Below are 20845 nucleotides of genomic sequence, written 5' to 3' on the forward strand. Positions count from 1 at the left end.
AAAACCAAAATTAGTAGGAAAATCACAAGATACCAATTTTTGGAACAAGATTTTGAAGGGTGAATTTCCCTTATGCTCAGCCGAATACTCTCTCTTTCTTTTTTTTTTTTTTTTTTTTGCTCTTGTCTTTCTTGTTGAATTGTTTCTTGAATTTTCTTGAAACTTAACTCTTACTTATAATTAGTTAAGCACATGCTAGTCACATGACTTAATCATGGGTTGGGCCAAGCCATAACATGGCCGGCCACCCTTGCCTTTTGGGCTTAATTTTTCTCATTTTTTTTGTTGAGCCCAATAGTTGATGGATCGCTCTTGGAAATTCACGGGACTAATTTACAAGGTTCCAATTTTGCCCTTAACCTTCCTTAACATTTCCGCATCAATATTTCCTTAGGCATCACATGCACATTAAGTAGGATCCAATTAAAGCCTTATTTCTTACCATTCCGAATTATTTCCAATTCTTCCGACTACGCACAAAATGCGAGGTGTAACAAGATGGCCACAGTATTCATCATCAAAATCAATCACAGCATTGCTTAGCAGGTGGGAGAAGATTGGTAGTCGTCAAATAGAGCAGGCAGATTAGATCAGATCAGATCCAGGTACATGCGGAGCAACGTGGAACTTTTTCATAGCAGTAAACCGGGGCACATTGCAGAAGAAAGGAGCAGACTCTTCGTGGTGAGAATTGAGGATCACCTTTCACCAATATCAAACTACACCTCTGTAGAAGGCATGTAGGTGTTTCTTCCGTGTCAAAACCACTCTCCATAAAAAGGAAACATCGCTATCTTTGAGTTTCGCATCTAGTGTAATCTCTGAACCTACACTAGGGAATCATCAGTCCTTCTTTCAAATCTAGGTGACGACATACTTAAGCTATACAAAATTATATCTGTGCAAGGACTTAATTATGAGTGTGAAGCCCGCCACATTCGTAGCTTAGAAATTGCAAGCATCTTTTCCGTACACAAAAGTTTGAAGTCATCTATCTCAAACCGAAGGTTACTTCCGCATAAGGAATACGCTTTTCTACCGATCGAGTCGAACTACATACGGCCTGATTCCTGAGGACAGAGATATGTAGGCGAACTCACTGTGAGAGCTCGGCCGTGATCCAAACTCCCTCGATCATGTCCCAAGCTCCTGTGTCTCATAAGTTCGACACATGGGCAATTTTGAAAGTTTTTTAAAAAATCGAGTCGAACTACAAGTGGCCAAAATTCTCATATTGCCTGAGATATGTAGAAACCCAATGCCAAAATCGACCATAATTTTCAAAGCATGCACTTTTCGCTTTAAGGGATGAATTGACTCGGTCGGTCAAAAATTGGGTTTGTCAAATTTCGTTGCTCAGGGATGGTCCCGCCATCCCTGAACAACGAAGGGGCAGTTGTTGACACCCAATTTTTGCCCTCCAAAAATTTAAATTAACTAGTCAAGCTTTTTGAACTTCAAACAGAGTAAAAATGACTATTCAGAAAATCAAAAAAATATCGTTTTAAATACTTTAGGTGTTATTCGGCCATTTCAATTGGAAAAATACCCAAATATATATTATGCATATTTTACATATAATTTGAAATATTAATGATTTCTATTTTATTAGTTTGAAAATCAATTTGCACGAAAACGAGTGTTTTAATTAATTATGTTGTCAAATTAAAGTCATATTTTACTCTGTTAAAGTAAAGAAGCTTTATTAATTAATGGATTGTGTGATTAATCTCAATTTTACTTCAATTTGGCTAATTATTAAATTGGTTCGATTGTGAAAGGATTTCAATTTTTAGCAATGTGGCTAATTACGAAAATATTTTGACTACAATTGAAATACCAGAGGCTATCTTTTAAATCCTAATATAACCTCAGACCATGAAGCCCAAACTAACAATTCGGCCTAATTCCTCATTTAATTCCCAAAAATCTCTTGGGTTCTTCATTTTCCCCAAAAAAAAAAACATAAGAGAACAGGAACCAAACGAACCCTGAAAGATCAGCTCTCAAACGCCTCTTCTTGGCAAACTTTCAATGAGTTGCTGAGTCTTCCAGACGATGTTCGCCCATTTTGGGCAATAACATAAATGTTTCTTGTTTTCTTTCTTTAGTGGATTGAATTCCTAAATGGTAACATGCTCTTTTTTCATTTTTTTTCTTTTCAATTTCCACTTGGCTTCTCCAAAGAAGATTCGAAATTCGAATTCCCGCTTAAAGTTGAGACCCTAACTTTCCTCCCTATAAATGCTTGCGTTTGGAACCCCAGAAAGGGGGAAAAAAAGGGAGCCGCCTCTAGTGCCCTTAACTTTTCACAATCCAAGAGGTTTTTTGAGAACAACAATAGGTTTTTAATCCTACAATAGGTTTTAACATCCCCAAGTTCTAAACTTTTCAATGACTTGGCTTAAAACAAGAAATTTTCTCTTGTAAATCGAGTTCTTGAATTTATCGAAACAAGTTAAATATTTTTCGAGTTCGAGTCGGTTAGTCATTGGTGAAAGGTCGAACGTGATTGACTCAACTCTCTTTGCCCCTGTCGCTGCTCCACAAAAAGGTAACCCTTAGTTTCTTTTCTCCTTTAATTTCAGTCTTAATTTCTGTTAGTATGTTATTAGTGTACGATTAGCATTTTTAGTACTTGTGTGCGTTACTGTTTAAAGTAGACTAGTTTGTAGTTATATCAGATGCAGATTATTAGTTGGATGATGAAGGTTATTGTGTTTGCACTGGTTTAGTATAGATGTTAGTATAGATTAGCTCAAGTTTTGATTAGCTTGACTAATGTGACATGAACTTAGTTATGAATTAAGTGCTTTAAGCTTAAAGTATCCAATGTTTAAGCATATTTGAGTAAGAAATCATTCCGGTCTTTACTTTGGTTCAATATGTGTATTAACAATGTCCTAGTATAGCTAAAGTGTTACAGAGTTAGAATCTTTCCATTCATAGGTTTAACAAGCTCACAACATGTTAAAAGGAAAGAATAGGCCGTGGTAGAATTTATTATATCACTGAAGTACTAATATCTGTTATTCTTGAAGTTTTAGTTCAGAATCTGTTTTCATATGCTTCAGTGGGTTTAATTAATTGATTACCTTTGGTCATTGAATGCTCAAGTTAGAATGTGAGGTTGATTTCTTAGTTGCCAAAGTCTTTATTCCCTAATGTTAAAAATAGGTTAAAGGGAAGCTTAAACTTGCATTTCTTGTTGTTTCTTTGTAACTAGTGTGTATTGGGACTTTTCCCCCCACTTAAGAGTTGAAATCAAAAAATGTACTTTGGTAGTTGCTTAGTTCCATGTTAAATTCTCTTGATAATAAACCTTCTATTTTTATTTTCAAAATATTAGTTGAGTTTGAATTCTGCCTGAGTGAGAAACTTCAAGGCCTTTGTTTGATCATAATGGTGGATTGGAATCTTGCCTCTTGCAAAATAGCATGAATAAATATGTTGTCTTCTTTCTTGTCATGCTCTCTCTTTGTGAATTAAGGTTCTGTGCATCTTGAAATACTCCTTTTGTTATGAGCTAAAGCAAGAATAGTGACAAACAGGAACTTGTTATCTTAATTCTAACCCAACTTTTGTTTTAAAAGAAAAACTTCCTTCAAAACCAACTTGCTGGACTATCCCGTGCGTTTAAAACTAAGTATGGAGTTTTTTCTTCTCTCTTTTAACTAATTTGTTCCTCTTGGTTAAGATTTGAATAAATAACAATCACATCTTAACATTAGCGAAGGTTGGATACTGACTAGTTCATATTAATTTCCAACATGTTTCAAACTAAAACAACTCACTTATGCTCTGATTCATTTTTTTTTAAAAGAGAAATCTAGCATCTCTCTTAGTGTCACGACCCAAACCCATGGACTGTGATGAGTACCCGATCACAACTGACCAAGCACCCTAAACTCGTACTTGCCATATGCTGAGTAACTTGGTGGCCTATTTCTAACTCATATATGAGCGATAGCATCTGTTGCAAAACTTATGCAATAAAATCTGTCACAAAAAACTCATAATTCATACACGTGGACAAGTATATGTAGGCATACGTGCAACGGATGACAACACAGTCCAACATGGCCACTACATGCGCTGTACGAAAAATATGAGACCACAAAGCTACATGATATTCCCACTAGATGCAACTTTCTACAGACCTCTATAGAGTCTAGCTGTAGAAAGACAGGACAAGGCCCTGTCATACCCACATCTGTACACATCATAAATGGCATACCAAAAGCTGCAGCTCCGAATAAAGTAGAGCGCACTGACTGCGGCTGAGGACATCCTACTGGTCTGGCTCATTCGAATGACTACCTGAACCTGTGGGCATGAATGCAGCATCCACAGGAAGGGACGTCAGTACGAACAGAGTACTGAGTATGTAAGGCATAAATAACAACATAACAAGAAATATGGAACATAATATGAGATAAAGATAACCTGTCATCTGGGAACGTACAATATGTAATGCTTGAATCTTAGAGATCATATGTAAGTAAGCACATACATATATATGTATACATGTGTGTATATATATATATATATATATATATAAACGTATATATATATCCATAAATGTTAGTGTTGTGGAACGTACAGCCCGATCCATAAGTGTAGTGCTGCGGAACGTGCAGCCCGATCCATATATGTTAGTGCCGAGGAACGTACGGCCCGATCCATAAGTATAATATGTTAGTGCCGAGGAACGTACGGCCCGATCCATAAGTATAATATGTTAGTGCCGAGGAACGTATGGCCCGATCCATAAATATAATATGTTAGTGCCGAGGAACGTACGGCCCGATCCATAAATATAATATTTTAGTCCCGAGGAACATACGGCCCGATCCATAAATATCACATGTTAGTGCCGAGGAACGTACGGCCTGATCCATAAATATCACATGTTAGTGCTGAGAAACGTACGACCCGATCCATAAATATAATGTTCATATACATAATATAAATAGTATGCATAAAAGCTCATATGAAAGCTACAGCTTTATCGGAGTGAAGTAAGGTCGGTAACCTCCGATTCATATTATGGAACAACCATTATCGCTATATCTCACCTCGAAGGAACAATTCATAAGGTGAGATCAACAACAATGAATAAAATCGAGAAAATCATGAAATAGCTCAACATTTTCATATCATTGTTGAAATCATAACTTGAGACTTTTAAACATAAAATCATCATCATCGTAATCCTCATAAAAACACTCTCATCTTTAACATCATAAGAAGCTTTAAGATTCATAAACTTCTAGCTCTTGGAAACAAGGTGGTTATGGAAATATGTATGAGATCATAACATAAGAATCATGCCTTTGAAAGAAAGGGACGAGCCTTAACATACCTGTTCAGCCTCCAATTATCTACACTTATTCGTCCGAGCTCGCAAGTCTACATTTAAGAGCATTCACACTAATGTTAGACTCATTGTTGTATACTTGTACTAAGTTTTCAAATCAAACTATTTTATATCCTACCGAAAATCGGGCAGCATCTCCCCTGTTTATATGCCTAGCCCGAAATCTCAATTCAGCAACCAACAACAACAACAACAATACCAACATCAATAACATCATTTCCAACACCAATATATACCATAAAAAGGCCCACACGCTGTTTTCCAACTTCCATAACTAACCAACTTACTACACAATTATTTAACGACTTTGTCTCTGCGAATAAACCTATATAAACATAAATAGAAAGAGATTCATACCTTATTCTTGTTAAAACAGCAATATCCTCGATATCCACTTGAATCCACGCTAAAATCCACCGCAAAACAATACTAGAATCACAACCATGCGTTATCCGGGGCTTGATTAACGCTTCGCTACTTGAAAATCAATCAAACCCTCGACTTTTTTAATGAAAAAATTTCCCTTTGTGCTGCTGCTCTAAAATCTATTTTTTTTTTTTGGTGAAAAAAATGGGGTTTTCCCCCTTTTATAAGGTTCAAATTCGAGTCGGGGTCACTGTAGCAGTTACTGTAGCACGCGTTTCTACTTTGTCAGCCGAACTTGTAACATCCATAATTCTCTACTCCGATGTCCTATCGATGAGCGGTTTGTTGTATTGGAAACTAGACTCGACGAACTTCATTTTAGGCTTTTGTTTCACTTCAAAACACTTCATATGCTAAGAGATATTCTTCCCTCAAGTTGGACCAAAATTTTCACACGAAACTTTACCCATCCTTTCTCCAAAGTCGTACTACTCCATTTCTTCCACTCATTTCCTTATAAAACCTTCCGGTATACCTTATATACATCCTTCACTCATTAAATATACTTAATAATGCTTGCTCCTTATATTCCAAAGTGGTTTTACTTAACCATAACTCAACGTACTTATGTTTCAAATTTGATAAGTGCTTCTTCGAAGATACGGGGTGTAACATCCTTCCCCCCTTAAAAACATTCGTCCTCGAATGTTGTAGTGCGCCGATCCTCAATATCCTCATTGAATTTTTGTTCGATTACCGTATACTTATACTATAATTTGGTCAGTTTCGTCCTGTTCTTTCTTAGCTCTTTATCAAATTCATTTGTGAGTCGTATAGTCTTCAATCCTCATGTATATAATCACAAGTCAACTAGTGTTTCGTTCTTATTCTGTCTTCATTCTTGTGGTTCAACTAGCCACGCCACGGCTACTCGCCGTCCTGCGAGCGTCCTTCATTTTCGTTCCTCATTTCTTTATTAACAGATAACTCCCTTGCTTGAATACAACACTTTCTTTTGTTGACTCCTCCAATACTATCTTGGCTGTCCCTACTTGTACTTGTTAAGCTTAGATACGTGCTAGATTATCCCCCCGTAATTCATCGGCCAAGCTCTCTAACGGTTCATTAAATTTTTTTATACTAATCCGTCTTAATTCTTGTTCAACATGATCAATACTCTCTTCGACAAATCTTTACTCTTAACGGTTACGTTTCTTCAATCATCCGTCTTAATTTTTTTCCATGATCGCTTATAACCATATCCTCAATACAATCTCTCAACGGTTCCTAATGTTCCATCACCATCTTTATTATTCCTCGTAGCAAGATTATATATTGCGATGAACCAATAATCATAGTTCGAACTAGTCTATAGCTCACAATATCTTCGAGTTCTTGTCAAAACTCTCTCTTTAATTCCTTTGCCTCACATCTCTTTACCACAGCTTCTTTTCTAACATCAGTATGGTATACTTACCATTGACTTCCTTATTCCAGTGATCACTTAGTTAGTTGTCATTCCTTGTTGGATTTCCGGTGTGTCCATTCCCATCTGCGGGGCATAACCTTACGCTGATGGTTCATATAATTCTATAATACATACCCTTATACTCAGTATGGTTAGTGACTCGTGATATACTTTCTAATTTCTGGTGATGCTGCTGCCTTTCTATCTGTCACCCACATCGTTCTTCCTCTCTTTAGAGATCGCCACACCGCTTATCGTTACTCCTTTTGTTAAGATTCTCATATTTTTCCTTTAATATCAAGATTTTCTTCCGTTGTAACCCAAAGTGTCCTTTGTACTCATCATCCATTTCGTCATTCTCTTTGTAGTTAGCTTGTAGACCTTTCTTACTCTCCTTATTACTCTTTAGGATACGTCGCTGCCTATTTAGGTGCGGCACAAATTTCCCTGGTCTAAAAATATCATATCTCACGCCCGCATGAAGTATTCTCTTGATCCATTTTAATTCCTTTTCATACCCGCTTTGTGGTATGCTTATCTTTAATTCGTTTCTGCTTCCTCTTAATGCATTCTTGATATGCCACTACGTCCCGAATTTTGGCCTCTTTAAGCTAACATCTTTCTTTCCTTGGAATTTTGACAATGCCATACCTCGTTTCAGGACTAGATCTGCTATTCCCCTCCCCCCCTGTTTTAAGGGTGTTCTTATACACTAGTAACTCCCGAGTATCAGTAGTCATCGGCCAACCCTAACGATCCTCCAACTCTTTTGGTCTCTTATAATACCGGAATTCTCTCATCGTATAGCTTGACTTATTTTTCTTTTTGTTAATCGAGGGCTTTGCATTTAAACGAAGCGCTTATGCATTATAGATCCATTCTCACTGCCTTCTTTAAGGCCCTTCTACTTCTACCTTTTATGACTTAACATTTTCCGAATTAAGAGTTAATGGGGACATTGGAATCCATCAAAACATTCTACGGAGTGTTTGGTCACACTTTGCTCTTTTTATCCCTCGTCTTCCTCCACAACTATTATCACTGAAATTCTTCTTACTCTGAGTTTCCAATTTCACTTACGTCTACAATATATCATTGAGAGTTAATATGCTACACTCTTCCACTTCCACTATCAATCCTTTTATTCACTTAGCTCACTTATCCGAAATTTTCTTTGACTACTTATTTGCATCCCACCTATGCGTTGTAGTTCTTCGTGTCGTGAAATCCTTGCAAATATACTCTCTTCTTTCTTCTCCTTCCTGCCACCACAGCCAGTCCATACTCATGAATATTTCCCATACATCCTTCTATTTCTTTTATAATTGAATCTCGGTATTCCTTATCCTCATCCTATGTCATTGATGTACTACCTCCCGGTTAGCTTTGTTAGCTTATTATCCTCTCGCTTGTCCTTGGTGATTGCTCAATTTTTCTTTTCTTCCCTTCTTCTTCTCTCCTCTCCTTTTGACCAGCCCATTAGTGTACCTTTCCTACTTTAATTCTCAAACCTTCCTTGAGTTCCTTCCTCCCCGAGTGCCCTTCTCCATTTGTTATTTTATAATATTGATCCTGAAGTTCATGAAATATTCCTTTAAACGTGCAAATCCATTCTATTCTTAAATCATCTTTTAAGAAAGCTTCTCCGTTTCCGAGGCAATCGTGTCAGTATGACTACACATTTATCCCTTTATATACCTCTCGAGAGCCGGAAATCTCTCTTAGTATCGTTGCAAGGCCCGATCATTCTCTCTCTATTACTTCACATCCCTATTTGTGGTTACTATCCTTTAGTCCCACTTATTGAAGTCTGTTCTCCAGCCCCACACATTCATCTTTTGTTCCATACTACCATACTTTATCCCTTTCGCATGCCTACCTTCGAATTTTATCCAAATAGTCCCTTGCCTTGCCCGTCATCTCTCTTGGAAGCTTCACTCACCCTCGTTTCTTACACTTTTTTTTTCTCAAGACATTCTAATCTCTTTACTTTCTATATACTCACTTTCTTCCTTTCCCTGATGTTATTGCATTAGGACTTTCCAACTCTAACCGGTAGAGAAAATAACATCTATTTACTTTGTAACATTTGTACCACTTTTGTCACTTGAACTTCATTACCCTGTTCGATTAATGCCTTCAGTATATAGCAACGTCGGTTGCTGGGACACACATATCGATTGGCGCAGCCACATATGGGATGTCATACACACACACACACACACACACACACACACACACACATATATATATATATATATATATATATATATATATATATATATATATATATATATATATACTAACGCCTCGCTTACAAAGTATTTCCAAATACTATTCGAACTTATCCTAATTCTAAAGCTGTGATGCACCTTCTTTCTCTTTGCCGGTCTAGTCCGCCTCATCCTTCGCGATCTTTTAGGGTTTCCAACCACTCCGCATACTCTAATTTTCCTTAGGTTACTCTAGCTTCTCATCTGTCTCTTATGTCTAAATTTGTAGGACTCTTAGTACACTTTCCAGGGGGTCACCCATCCTAGTACTACTTTCGCCCAAGCACGCTTAACCTTGGAGTGCTAATGGGGTCCGGTGCGTTAGTGCTGGTACGATCGCATCCACCCTACTGCGTGACCTTTATCACATGACCTAGAACAAGTTGAAGTTCTAACGTATTCTAATAAATTCTCGTAATGCATCTCCCTCCGGATTAGAAAGGATATCTTACTCTTCTGACTAAGCAAATGCTACTTTGGCCTTTTAAATCCTCAGTAACCACCTTCAATCTGCATGTATGACTACTTTTCATCCCAAATTTCAAGATTCCCAATGGCGGTGAAAACACCTTGATCGTAGTTACCTATAAATACTTTGGTTATTGGTCCCCTAAGGATTTTCGCTCATCGCTATTAAGTGATAATCTACAGTAAATGCACACACATAGGAAATCCCAATAAAAGACTCATATACCTGTAGTAGATCGGTCCTTAGCCTGATCTGGTGGGCTATAAAGTAAAGTATCCTCTTCATCATTGTCTTCCCACCGTCTGCTAGTCTGGCCTTCGTCATCACTCTCATCCGAATCGAAGGATACGGGTAATCCGCGTAGCTCTGGTTTATCGACGGCCGGATAGAGGGCTGTAGTAATCGCAACTCACCGGGGTAGCTAGTCTGACGTAGTGCTCTGCCATAGGAGCAGATGGGGGAGTCAACTCTAGTACAGTCTTGGAAATCTCCTCCTCTGGCGTCCCATATGAACCCTTAGATGGGTCCGTGTCATAGCTGTCCTCCGATGGATCCTCCTCTCTAGAAGTCAGAAATTCTGGGGGAATTGTCGCGGGGTCCTCAGAGGGATCAGTCTTGATGGAATAGCTAATGCTCCTCCTGCTCGGTCCTAGAGCCTGTGGTCCTGAATCTACTCTATGGCCTTCTTAGCACCCCTACCGTCTGAGGCTGATCTTTTCATCTTTCGTCAGTCTGCACTTACTTACAGGAAAAAGGGGCCAGAAATAATCTTTCCTAGACTCTAGCTCTATCGCACGATCTAAGATAGAAGGAAATGTCAATGATTCCTAAATGCCCTGCAGCCTCATTTTTATAAGTGTTGCCAGATTCACACCCATAAACAGGACTCTACCGGACACGGTCTATAGACAATCCCTAGGACGAATTGCTCTGATACCACTTTTGTTACGACCCAAACCCATGGATCGTTATGAGTGCCCGATCACTACTTCAAGCACCCTAAACTCGTACTTGCCATACGTTGAGTAACTTAGTGGCCCATTTCTAACTCATATATGAGCGATAGCATCTGCTGCAAAACTTATGCAATAAACTCTATCTCAAAAAACTCATAATTCATACACGTGAACACGTATATGTAGGCATACATGCAACGGATGACAACACAGTCCAACATGACCACTACATGCGCTGTACGAAAAATAGGAGACCACAAAGTTATATGATATTCCCACTATATGCAACTGTCTACAGACCTCTATGGAGTCTAGCTGTAGAAAGATAGGACAAGGCCTTCTCATACCCACATCTGTACATATCATATATGGCATACCAAAAGTTGCAGCTCCGGATAAAGTGGAGCGCACTGACTGCGGCCGAGGAGATCCTACTGGTCTGGCTCATCTGAATGACTACCTGAACCTGCGAGCATGAACGCAGTGTCCACATGAAGGGATATCTATACGAATAGAGTATTGAGTATGTAATGCATAAATAACAATATAACAAAAATTATGGAACATAATATGAGATAAAGATGACCTGTCACCTGGGAACGTGCAATATGTAATGCTTAAATCTTAGAGATCATATAAAAGTAAGCACATACATATATATATATATATATATATATGTATATATATAATATAAGTGTTAGTGTTGCGGAACGTGCAACCGGATCCATAAATGTTAGTGTTGTGGAACGTACAGCCCGATCTATAAGTGCAGGGCTGCGAAACGTGCAGCCCGATCCATATATGTTAGTGCCGAGAAACGTACGGCCCGATCCATAAGTATAATATGTTAGTGCCGAGGAACGTACGGCCCGATCCATAAGTATAATATGTTAGTGCCGAAAAACGTACGACTCGATCCATAAGTATAATATATTAGTGTCAAGGAACGTACGGCCCGATCCATAAATATAATATGTTAGTGCCGAGGAACGTACGGCCGGATCCATAAATATCACATGTTAGTGCCGAGGAACGTACGACCCGATCCATAAATATCACATGTTAGTGCCGAGGAATTTATGACCCGATCCATAAATATAATGTTCATATACATAATATAAATAGTATGCATGAAAGCTCATATGAAAGCTACAACTTTATCGGAGTGAAGTAAGGTCGGTAACCTCCGATTCATATTATGGAACAACCATTATCGCTATTTCTCTTTCAGGAACCTGAGGTTTCCTTTTCTTCTAAACCTTATTCCCATGGCTGTGGGATTCACGGAGACCTTTTGTTTGATTATAAGTAGTTTACCATGCCTGCGGGGGATCTTTGAGATTTTATGCTATTAAAACCAAGTTAAAACAAAGTGTGAAGGTCTGTCACATTTTCTGCCATAATTAAAGGGATTAAAAACTACTACATTGACTAAGTTCTGGGAGTAAGTTATTTATCAGGACCTAGATCCATGTTCCAGAATTTAAACTTGCTTGCTTTATGTTGTTTAAGAATGAATACGTTCAATAAAACCTGCATGGTATATTTATGCCTAGACTATCTGTATTGTGGTCCTAGCTATAGTTGAATCTAAAAAGGGGACATTTTAGTTAATATAAGAATGGTGGGAACTCTTATTTTGGAACTTGAACTGTTACATTTAGACACTACTATGTATTGTGGTGTAACCTAGATTGATAGGATAAAGTTATACTCTGTTTAATGAGATCTGTCTCTATATGGTTAATGCTTTTGAAGTCTTATCATGTTTAGAACTATGGGATGAAATAACTGGATACTGAGTCTGTGTTTAAAAATGAATAAGTGACAAGCTAGAATTGGCTTAATGTTGTTAATTAAGGATGTTGAAAGTGTTCTCAGGCAGCTTATGAACCACTTGGCCTAGGGTGGTCTTTTCAAAAACCCCTCAAAGAGGGGGCAGGGAATATTCGAGCATAGCTTGACTCATAGTATCTACCCTCCAAATGAGAGGTGTCATGACAAAGCCTATGGGCCATGGGGGGCATTCCTGTCATAAGGGTGCATTGATCTTCCTCGAATCTCATCATTTTATCAAAGGTTGGAAATAGAAAGGGGTGGGAAAAAGTTACCTTGTTTGAATGTCTAAAGGAACTTAGGAAATTAGGAGGAAGAAATTGGTTGTTTCAATAAGGTAATTTTTGCTTTCTTTCATTAGTTTAAGGTTGTTAGTACTAAATGTCATTTTTTTAAGGGTTAAGAAATTTCTGAGTCACATAGAGTTATCTAAACCTTGTGTCATTCCTCTTTTCTTAGAGGCCTTGTCATAAACATGGTCGCTCCTTTATTTTTTCACTTAAGTGGTAACTCACATGAAATCTGGCTGTGTATATGCTATTACTACCGTTTGATTAAAACAAAGGCTCATTTCTATGGGTTTCTCTGAGAATCTAAATTTGCTCAGTTTCAGTTCATTTAGTGTTGTTTTAATTCAGATTTCTTGGTGTTCCAACCCTTCTCTGTAATCACATGTTATAGAAGTTTTCTCTTTACCTGCATCCCTTTACTGTGTTTCTATTATTGCATTAAGCAGCTCTCACTTACTACTAAGAGGTCTGCTAACATGTGAAGCTGGTGAATCATTTATTTGATATGCATAGGAACTAAGTTAGACTTGAATCAACTTTGGTCTATAAATGGATACTGTTCTAAGGGGGCAGGGACTAATTAAGTGAATGAAATGATCTTGAGTCTAAAATTCAAATATAAGAGCACGAATATACACAGAATATGCATAGGCTAATGAAAGGGAAGAGGTATATACATATAGTATACATTTGATATACACATCACATATGTATACCATAGTATACTATGTGTATATAAGGGAAAAAGCTAGTTATAGAAAACATGTATACATGAGTAAAAGAGGATAGAAACTTCACTGAAGCCTTAAACTTTCAAATGCGTTTTCCTTTAAAGGGCAGTTGGGCCTAGCCCAATTCAGGTTAAAATTAGAAATGGGCTAGTTTTCATTAAACCCCAAAGGCAAAGGAAAAGGAGGGTGATTTTCGTTTGGCTCATTTATTAGTTAAGTATTTCGAAGCTGTTATCTTATTTTTTTCATATCACTACACTGCCATATCTATCTCAATCTCCTTATTATGACTTTGAGTTTATTTTTTTAGTATTATTTTTAATTAAATTACTTCCATACGTGTGATGCTTGTACACAATTATGGGGACTCTGATTGTATCCCATGGCAACATTGGTTTGGGAAGTTGAGGTGATTTGGAGGGATAGGTCTTAGCCATTCCCTGATGTCCAACCATGCTCGGTTCATGAAACCCATTGGAACTTGTGCGGCATCGGGAATACGAGTGGTGGCAACCTTTTCCCTTGCATGGTATGAGTTCCAAACCAGTGAAGCCAATAGTATACAGTTGAGTGCTTTAATTGTGTACTTTACAACAAATTTGATATATGTATTGTAACACTCCGTAAATTGGGGTTAGGTGTGAATATGTAAAAAATCTAGTGTTAAGATGATATTATATCTATATGAATCCATTCTTGATGAATTCGGGTGGAAGATGGTCGTTTTGAAGTCAAACCAACAATTGAAGTTCTTAAGGGCTCTTAAATTCACCTAAGTTTTGGTAGGTCTGTCTTCTGGTTTATTTTCATGAAAATGTTTGTGAATTTGGAAAAACTTCCTTGATGAAAGTTGTAGATATTTGAAATAGCTTTCTAATGGTAGGTCGCCCAGCCCGAGTAAAATTATGTACAAAAAGTTATGTCCGTTTTACTGAAGGGCCCAAAAGCTGGAGATTTCGCCCAAAGTACGCCCGGAAAGTACGGGACGTCCTTTTAGGACGTACTTCTTCCGTTTTTGGCAGAAAATTGGGTTTAAAATGGGTATGGTCTTATTTTGTTCCCATTTTTTTTCATCGTTCCAAACCCTAAGGACGAAAATCATCCCTCTAAGTCTTCAAATCAAAGGTAAGAACACCCTTCACATTCCAAACCCATGATTCTTAACATAATTCTTGTGACCAAAACCTAGGGTTTGCAGCATAATTCTTTCCAAAGTGATTCAAGCTAGGGTTTGGGTGTTCTTCATTACAAAAGTGAATTGTTAAAAAATTTTTAATGTATTAAGGTATGTCTCTTTTAAAATCATTTTTGACTATAAAGGTGATTTGTATGTCTCTCTTTTGAAAACTTATTTTGAATGAAAATCACTTTTGAACCTATTGTTGGAAGTATAAATTTTATTCTAGATTCTTTAACGAATGAAAGGAAAAGTAATCTTTTCATGTTTCTTGAACTCTAATTCATGTCTAAATAGTGGTTAATGTGTGTGAGGGGACAAACCCACATTAAACCTAGTTTGTAACAAACCCTAGTATTTTGTTGTAGAATTTCCTCCGACCAGCCATATTAAATTGACGTTTTCCGCTAATATAACCGTTGGATCGAGCCCAAATTTTAACTGAGTTGTCCCAACATATAGGTCTTAAATGTGAACGGTGAAGATCGGATTTCGAGGTCTGTAACCGTGCGTTTCAAGATATGAACAGTAGCTGCAAATTTGGTGAATATCTATAGTTTATTGGTCATACAAACCTCAATTAGATGTAGAATGATTCTTTGAAGCATGGAGCTTACGTTTGGGATATTTTAACGGGATTTAAGGTATGTCTCTTTAAAAATAAAATCCTTTTTGAATATAAGGGTAATTTATATGTCTCTTTTGCAAACTCTCTTGAAAGATTGATTCTTTATAAAGGCATGTTTTGAATGATGAGCTTTAATGCTATTTGATGGTGTGACTACTTTGAGACAAATTGTGAATCGGCTTCTATACTATGAACTTTGTTGTTGTGTTTAGCCTAGCTACTAGGGAGGAAGGGTAACCACTATTGATCCTAGTGTGGTAATTGCCTAGCCATTCGGGAGGAAGAGTGGCCACTACCGGGTTCGTTACCTGGAGTGCGGTTAATGCCCAGCTATTCGGGAGGAAGGATAGCCAACGAGAATTTCATATTCCGGTGTGGTGCGCTGTGACAAGGGAACCTCTACGGTCATCCCTTCGATGTGATTGATTCATGGGCCTGTGTTGGCATGTGTGATATTCTTATTCTCTCATGGAACTGTTGTTAACAATCATGATCAATCTGAAAAGCATAATTGAAAGTTGTAACTCGACAAAAGGCTTTATAATCTGTTTTGATAACTTTTATTGAGATACACAAGTTGAATAACTATTTTTATATTGACTAAGGGCTTTGTAAACTGTTTAACAAATGATATTAAGAATCATAAAGTGGATGCTGTTTTTATACTATCTTTTCAGAACTGATTTCTTTATGTATTATTATATTTTATTTTTATATTATTTGTTGTCCCCGAGGCACTCACTGAGCACGAAAGTACTTAGGCATACCATTGTTATTTTTGATGGTATGTTAGGTAACAGAGAAGAGCAGGTTCGTGATACTCTCGACGCTTAGGAGAACTTGCTACTGCTGTTGATTTGGTGGGCCCAGATCTTTGTTCGTGGGACACTTCCTGTTTCATTTATTAGTCTAGATTTCTGGGCTGCATCCCGAAGTTAGATGATTGTTGTGTCTCTTAGAAGCTCCATAGATAGTTGTCAGAATTGTGGGTAGATTGTCAAAGTCTTGCACGACTTAATGGGTGTTTGCCACGTTTATGACTATTTACTTATATTAGACTTCCGCTGATCTTATTTCATAATTGTGATCCTAATATATGCAGTTACTTATAACTTTGTTTAATTTAATAAGGAAAGATTATTAAAAAGGAACTTGATGTTACATTTATTTTATAAACTGCTGGAGGCGAATATTGAACCTGGCGGGTTCAAGTGTTATTATTGTGTCATTTAGGTTCTTCCGATGTTGTTCATGACGTCGGATGCCGGTCACATCTAGGGTGGGTTTCGGGGCGTGACATGTATATATATGTGTATAATTATACAAGTGATAGGTTCAGTAATCTTTTTCCCCTATTACTGCATGGCCATTTGGGCCGAAGTCTAGCCACCCTTTTGGGCCAAAGGCCCAATAGGAAATTTTCCTTATAAAATTATTGAGTCCGTTGAAAGAAAGGGAAGCTAATATTATTGAAGGCCCAGTCACGGGTGAAAATGACATGAAGGCCCAACCATGGGTAAAAATGGTTAACTAGAGGTTTGGTACACCCCTAGTCTATCCCTCTTGCTTTAATTTTATCATACCAGTTTCTTGTGTTGATTAAAGTGTTGTGTTGTATTTGTATATTGTAAAACAACTCACACTATTACTGGAATAGCTTATGGTTTGAGCTAGACATCTTAGGCAAATGGTACATATACCGTTTATTTCGACTTAAGGTCCCCACGTGATTTTTAAAAACCCGGCATAGTATAAACAATTTTTTTGAAAGGATAAAATGGGCTAAGTAAATCAGTAAAATGAAAGGGATTAATTCATTTACAAAAAGTATTGTTATCATCTTCCTAAACAAATAAAAACCAGGTTTGACATTTTTTCTTCTTTAACCAAAAGAATGTTTTCTTGTTTTAAACTCAGTTTTCCAAAAGATTTCTTCTAAGTCCAGGTAGGAAAATAATAATTTCAAAATTGAGCGTAAATGTAGTATCCTTTTAAATGCCGTAAAACAGGTTCTTTCTTTGGACTAAAAACCAGTAAGAAAAACGATTTTAAATTCATACATACATATATATATATATATATATGTATAGTGTATTCATGCACAAAAACGCAGGTATTTTCTTTGGACTAGGCTCAGTCAAAAGATTGAGGAATTTTGAGGGCTAAAGGCCAACCAAAAATCACATTTTTTAAGTCCCACTTAACCAAATTTTTTGAGAAAAGATGAGAGAAAACACGTTTTGGGCTGAGCCCAGTAGCTAAAGAAAACAAATGATAATTTTGGCTAAAAACCCAGTAGACCTAAAACACTTCAACTAATTTTTTCAGAAAAGGCATAAATTTGGGCCAAAGCCTACGTCAAAACGCTACTTCTATTTTTACAAATCATTAAGCTTTCAGTTAAAATTCCAGGTCCAAGAAAGATAATTTGATTATATAAACAAACATTGCATAAATTAAATCTATGTAAATCCATTGAAAACACAAAGTTTATATAAGGACATTCTAAAAACGCATTAAACGGATTAACCCGGACTATGTATGAGTCAAGCATGAACAAAACTCATTTATCCCATACTTTAAATGAACTTTTATCTTTACAAAAACACTACTATCCTTATATATAAAAGAACTAATTATATCCGGGTATTATAAATCCGAACCCAAAATACCCTATATGTAAAGGGAATGCATTCAATTCTTTTCAAAATGATATTTAAATGACAGATTTTTATAATGCGGGAAATAAACACCAAATAAACAGTTTATGCAAATACTCACACATTGGAATTCGAAGGTCAATCGTATAGTACGGATCCTTAATACTAGGGTGCCTAACACCTTCCCTAGGGGATCACCAGAACCCTTACCTAGAACTTTGGATTAAGAAGAATTTTTCACGGTGTATGAATAAACCCTTCAAAACTGGTTTTCCTAATTTCCTAAAAATTAGGTGGCGACTCTTTTAAAACAAAGTCTAAAAGAGCACCAACGAGTTTGAAGTAGCTTTTCCGAGCGCTAACCCCGCCCGCAAAATGCAAACCGTTATAGAATGGAAAATCTCCCGGGGACTTAAAGGTTCTAACCATAAGGATTCCAATATAATGTGAGTATATTTTGTTTAACTATTTGTTTGTTTACTTTCCCGCAATTATCAACTATCATTGTATGCATATCATAATTCCGCCACTCCTGGCAATTATTTTACACTTTGTTCCGAAGGCGACTTCGCAGAGCACGTGGTCATACCTTCAGTATAAAATCAAAATATTTCTTTTGGAATTATTATGAGGCGGGGTTGGTTTGTGGTAGTCCAACAGCCCTAACGGTTCAGCCCCAGTTGTCTGCTCGGGTTCCCGATCTTTTGTGAAAAGCCCACTCTAAAAAAAAACTAGGATAGAGCTAAGCCAAATCCCTACTGAACTAGAGAATCATACCTAGAAGAGCTTTGAGTATCTCTGACCTGACTAAAGCTCATTAAGAGAGACCACCCTGTGTTCGGATGGCCTATGATCGGAAGAGCACCACATTTCATTTATGCTATGTGGAGCATGTTTGTGCCTATGTGATGAACCATTGACCCTATGGGGATGGAGGAATCTTAACCGTGTTTTGTTTTGTAGATGGAAGGCCGAATCTATTTTGACATAGTTACCGAGGGTCTGAATTTATTAAGAGTTTGGTGGGAATGGTTGGGTGATACTCATCGAAGGACGGTTAGCTACACTCTAGGCCACCTACCCTCTATCATGACAATAAAGGGTCGTCCGGAGCTAATAGAGGTATTGGCCGGACATTGGGACGACAAGGAAATGTTGTTCCGCTTCGGTGATATCGAAATGACTCTGACCCTGGAAGAAATTAGGGATGCCATAGACAACAATGGAACTTGTCTAAGGTGACACAAGCCAGATCACAAACTGTTATTCCCGCAAGTCGGCCAAATCATGCTTCTTATATGGACTGAGGCGCCCTGGGCGCGAGGACCTATTGTAGCCTTTAAGGATCTGTATTGGAGGTTCGGGGATGTCACCGAATATACTCTGTACCAAAGAGAACTCAAGAGTCGAGAAGAATGGGAGACCGTTAGGCCTTTAGCCTTCGCCATAGCCTTGTAAGGCATTATGGTGTTTCCAAAGGACGAATCATTGGCCGTAGATACCTGAGTAATCTACTTTGCCTATGATATCTTCTATGGTATAACCAAGGATCAATAAACAAGGTATTTTGACATGGCACCCATCATCCTGACGGACATTTTTCGGGCTTTAGACAAATGCCAGAATCGTGTCCGATACTTCCAATGATGTAGCATTTGTTATAATGGTGGATTATCAAACACATCAACATAGCTAAAGAAGTCCAGTATCTGAGCAACAACAACAGGATAGACCGTCTTACAAATTATTGTCCGAACCTTGGTTACATATCCAAAAGGGTGTGGGCCCACTTCTTTGTAGAGTTGACTAAAGATAGGATCCAGTGGATGTTTTCTGACTTCATATCCGAAATCATGGTGGATCGAGGAAAGAATTTTCCCTTTGTGCCATTAGCAGGGGTTTGAGGAATCTGTCCTTATTATCCATCTCGGGTTTTAAGGCAATTTGGCAGAAGAGAAGTGGTACCTCAGGTAGGGAACCCTGAGCAGTTCATAATTTAGCACACAGAGCAGAAAATCAAGAATGCCGGTGTAATCCTTAAGGAATGGAATGGTCGTGTGATTTGGGGTCCAGACAATTTCGAGGCAATGTGTGACCCAGGGTATCATGAGTGGCTACAAGGACACTTGGCCCGTGTATCCATCCCAGGGCCCACACTTCCTCACGATGCCCGAGAAGAAGAGCATTTGAAGGAATGTTTGGAAATCACGGATGAGCATTTGGCCATAATTTTAGAGGAAACAGACCCGATGATAGTCAAGATGGAGATGGATCAAGCACGATTCGGATTCAGACCACCTTTTGAAGGGCCAATAAGGCCAAGACAAGCCAGGCCTCGACATCAGCCGCTGGAGGAGAACCCTGCTGCTTTATTGCTTTATATCAAGCCCCATGGTAGCTTCATCATCTTTGTAATCCTTTTAGGAAGATATTTTTATTATTTATTAACTAATGATGATTTTTTGGGGCAATGGTTCATCTTAAAAAATGGCACTTACGTGTTTCAAGCGATTAAGAGAGCCTTAACTCAAAAAGGCCTTAGGAACACGAGTACCATAAATATCTGCAAATTACATGAATACTTGCTACGTGCTTTACATGCCTACTTGCT

General features: G+C 37.7%; 1 pseudogene; it reads right to left on the reverse strand.

The window, feature by feature from the left end:
* Positions 1-9714: 9714 nt before the first annotated feature.
* LOC132058696 (5S ribosomal RNA) lies at positions 9715-9831 on the reverse strand (annotated as a pseudogene).
* Between the last annotated feature and the right edge of the window lie 11014 nt (positions 9832-20845).

Source organism: Lycium ferocissimum, chromosome 5 (genome assembly GCF_029784015.1).
Source record: "Lycium ferocissimum isolate CSIRO_LF1 chromosome 5, AGI_CSIRO_Lferr_CH_V1, whole genome shotgun sequence".
NCBI classification, from domain to species: domain Eukaryota; kingdom Viridiplantae; phylum Streptophyta; class Magnoliopsida; order Solanales; family Solanaceae; genus Lycium; species Lycium ferocissimum.